Source organism: Setaria italica, chromosome VII, assembly GCF_000263155.2.
Source record: "Setaria italica strain Yugu1 chromosome VII, Setaria_italica_v2.0, whole genome shotgun sequence".
Lineage (NCBI taxonomy): Eukaryota > Viridiplantae > Streptophyta > Magnoliopsida > Poales > Poaceae > Setaria > Setaria italica.
In genome coordinates this window covers 23,344,315-23,348,547 of record NC_028456.1, presented here as the reverse complement: position 1 = coordinate 23,348,547, position 4,233 = coordinate 23,344,315, and the positions used below count along the sequence as shown (strand labels likewise).

At 46.0% G+C, this 4,233-nt stretch overlaps 1 protein-coding gene across 1 annotated transcript in view; it reads right to left on the bottom strand.

Annotated features, from left to right (window-relative positions):
• Window positions 1–4,233, bottom strand: part of LOC101786927 (probable inactive receptor kinase At1g27190) — an 8,251-nt gene that overhangs the window by 2,623 nt on the left and 1,395 nt on the right. The window lies entirely within an intron of this gene.

Genomic DNA, 4,233 nt, shown 5'->3' with positions numbered 1-4,233 from the left:
AGAAACCCAGCCAGTCGGATATATTCATGGGCGCGGCCATCCCGGTTGCCTGGCTTGGCTGAGGAAGGTAGATCACGAGAAGGCATTCATCTAGGGCTTGTAGAGGATAGAGATTATATCTCATAGAGTACAGCTGGATTCTACAAATATAGGCAGTAATAAAGTGGAGACTCTTTTGAGATCTTGGTTATAGATTGTGAATTATGGGTGGCTTGGTTACAGTTGTTTATAATGCTTTTCCCCCCAAAGTAAAGATAAAGTTTGGAGAGAAAAATCGTATTTTCCCCTATTTTATCTGTTGTTAGCTAGGTGGAGCCAGATCGTGGGATTAGGTTATAGAAATACAGGTTGTTGGATTTTATTTTCCACACTATTATGTGAGTTGTTTTGACATGAGAGATGTGAGATGGATCATATCTCACTAAAGTTTTTTTTAGAAAAAAAAAGGGTGAGAAGAGGTCTAGCTCAATCGGTATGATTTTATTGTGATGGACCTTCACATTTTTCTAGATCTATTACAAGAATTAATTGGAGCTATTTTTTTAGTGGTAGACAACGTGCCCTTCAACAGTAAGGTGACAGTGGTAACTTGAGATCTGTTGACTTAGCTCCCGAAAGGATGGGGTTACGTGCTTGTATTCATACAGTTGAACGTGCATGTATACATGAGTCATTTGTGTCTGAATTGTGTTTTGAAAAAGAAAAGGAAAACTAATGAGGTAGCCTGGAAGAAATAAACACTAATGTAATTGTTAGTGGCTGCGAGACCAAAACAAGTGTTTCAGGGTCCTAGAAGCACAAGGCTGCTATAATGTCTACTAGGAACATAGCTGGGCCAGCGTATTTGCTTAAGAACCGATGACGGACTAATTTTTAGTTCAGGTCACATTGACTGTTTAATACCAATTAGAAGGATTAAACGTGAACTAATTGTAAAACTAATTGTATAAACCGTGGCTAATTTGCGAGATGAATCTATTAAGCTTAATTAATCCATGATTAGCACATATACACTGTAGCATCACACGGTCAAATCATAGACTAATTAGGTTTAATAGATTCATTTTGCGAATTAGGCTTTATTTATGCAATTGATTTTGTACTTAACCTATATTTAATAGGTCTAATATTTAATACTTCTAATTAGTATCTAAACATTCGATGTGACAAGACTAAACTTTAGTGCCATTTGATCTATGAGCATGCCAAGCTGTTTTGTGCCTTCCGGATGAGGTCCTGAATCTTTTGAAATCCCTTCCAGATTCGGAGGGCTTTCAGAATCCCTCCTCTCTTCTCACGTCCTTTTTCTGGTTCGTGATCCGTTTCCCAACAATATTTTTTTTCCCTTTTTTTTAAAGGGTGGAGCTCGTTATTTGTGTAACTTCATAATAGACGATGCATTCCATCTAATGTCATTGTATCGTTGAATAGTCACTACTAGTATAAGGAGAGGCCAACTGCTAATATTGTTTAATGCATGGACAAATAGTAACTTATACATCAATTTAAAAATAGCAACTACATATGTATACAAAGACGGTACATTGCACATAAGGGGGCTATGCCCCCCTCTCCCCATTAGTGCCCTCCACTGTTTGGGTGAAACGTTAAAAATCAAAACTCTCTCCTAGGACAGATATTCCGTTTGGTCATAAGGAACATGAATGGTATGTGTCCCTTCCTGAGATCGGAGACGGTTCAGGTGCTACCTTGCTTCCAAGCATAGTAAACATGTATCAAAAATTTATTTAAAAATATGAATGGATAGATCTTATTTACTTCTATTATAATGCTGCCGCTAAACATGTATAAAATTTGGATGGATAGGTCTTATCAATATTTATCACAATGCAAAAATTAAGGTTGTATGAATACTTGTGCAAATGAAATAAAAAATAGAAATCAATTTATGAATAGTTGCGGGTGTAGTTATTCATGTTTAATCTCGGTTGGATAGGGTTATAGATCCTGAAAATCCAACCGGAGCTAAGTTTTTGAGACAAAAGGGGGGTCCTTTAGTCCCGCCTCATTCATCCGGGACTCCCATCCCAGCAAATGATACTATACAGTTCATATATCTATTTTGTCATTCGATCAAGACCCCCTTTAGTCCCGGTTGGTGTTACCAAACATGACTAAAAAGTTCCAAAAAAAATACAAAAAAATGCCACCTGTGTCGGCCACCCGCCGCCCGCCCGTCCGCTCACCACCCGCGCCGGCCACCGGCCATCCATCCAAGCTTGCGCAGGCCGCTCGCTCGCACGCCTAGAAAAGAAAGAGAGAGGAGGAGGAGGGAGAGGAGGAGGAAGAAGAAGAAAGGGAGAGGAGGAGGAGCTGCCGTGCGCGAGAGATAAGAAAGAGGGAGGAGGAGAAGATAAGGTGGAGAGAGAGGGGGGACCGTGTGAAAAGACCTCAGTTGGTGTTTTGTCCCGCTTGGTGTTACCAACCGGGACTAAAGGCTCCCCTTTAGTCTCGGTTGGTGTCGTTGTCAAGAATCACGGGTCAAGACTACGGCAAGTAAATTTGTTTCTATGCGCATAAGGCTCGGATGGTTGTACGAGAGGATACGGGGTTTATACTGGTTCGGGCAGGAATAGCCCTACGCTCAGTGTGGGAGACTGCTCGTGTTACTCGTGCAGAGTTTGTAGTAGGGGTTACAAACAGGCGAGAGAGGAAAGCTGGTCCCAAGTCTCTGTGGGTGTGTACTGATGCTCGTGTGGAAGGGTTGTGAGTTGGGGGCGTTCGGTTCACTTGAGAGCCATTCCTGTCTCAGCCCCCTGGTCCTCCTTTTATAGCGTAAGGAGGGCATAGGAGTTACAATCGAGCCAGAAGTCAAGGGAAGTGAAAAAGGTAAGTAGGGAAGTAAAAGTGCAGGTAGAAGGACCGAGCCCCCAGGATCGCCGCCTTCCCTTCCGGTTTTTGACTCCTGTCAGCATGGCCACCGAGGAGAGATGGTTGCCGTTGGGCCCCATCGACGACCCAGCGGTCGGCCACTGTAGCCGAGCATGCGAGACGTGCGTGGCGACCGACCACTGTAGCCATGCAATGTTGATGACGATGACTGTCCGCCGTAGTTGGGCATGTCGCGGATGACGGGCGACCTCTATAGCCTCGCGTGTTGACCGGGAGGCGCGGCTAACACGCCCCTACCGCTAGGTCAAGCGGGAAACCGGGCGGCGCACCTCCTTTGTTAGGCAGCATGAGCGATGAGTACCCTATGACGAATGTCACAGGGGAGGGTTAGGACGGTGCAGCTGTAGCCTTGTGCAGTCGTGGCTACAGTGCGCCGCTCGAAAACTTTAGCCGGTCACGTCGAGGAGCGCGGACGCCTCTCTGCGCGTCAAGGCCATATTCTGGGCATGGGCGCCCCATCGGTTGCATTTATGGCGAGATCGGTGGGGGCCCACAAGATCTGCGCCCTCGTCTGCTGGTCCGCGCCCGTCCTCGGACGAGGCGAAGCTCTGTCCTGTGGGTCCGAATGCTTCCGACCCAGCATCTGGGGGTCGGGCGAGACGGAGCCTTGCGGCAAGGGGTCCCGGGGTCGGGCGAGGCGGAACCCTTCGGTGAGGGGTCGGGCGTGTCCGACCCCTTACCCCCAGGGAATGTGGAGCGGTCCTCGGTCGGTCGGGCGCGTCTGATCCTAGGACCATGGGTCGGGCGAGGCGGAGCGGAATATTCCCTGATCGTGCCAAGTCGGCCCTTATGACCGTCGTTTAAGGAATATAAGGAAGTCGTTAATATTCCCCCCCCACAGTTGGTAATTCCAAACGGGATTAAAGGAGGTTTTAGTCCCGGTTGATATTACCAACTAGGATTAAAGAGCCCGTCGGTGGTATATTTTTGACCCGGAACTAAAAACACTTTAGTCCCGGGTCCAAAATCAATCGGGATAAAAAGGGTTGAATGGAAGGTGAGTTCTCTAGTAGTGTATGCTACGATTATGGTCTCTTGTTTTTTTCATCTATTTGCTTAAGTTTACGTGCGACCGCAGTTTGGCACGATGTTAGAGGATCATTATTGGTTGATTTTTTTTATTATGCACATTTGAAGGTGCTACCTTTTTCGTTCCAGGAATGTGTCTTTAGTACTACCTAGGAAATGCTATTCTAGATGCTGCTTGAAATGTCACCGGAACGAATTAGGTCGCTTCACACGATACCATTGTCATGCGCACGGCGATTAGCTGTCAGCTGAAAAGGTAAGCTAGGCTGCTTAAATACCCATGTATGTGGA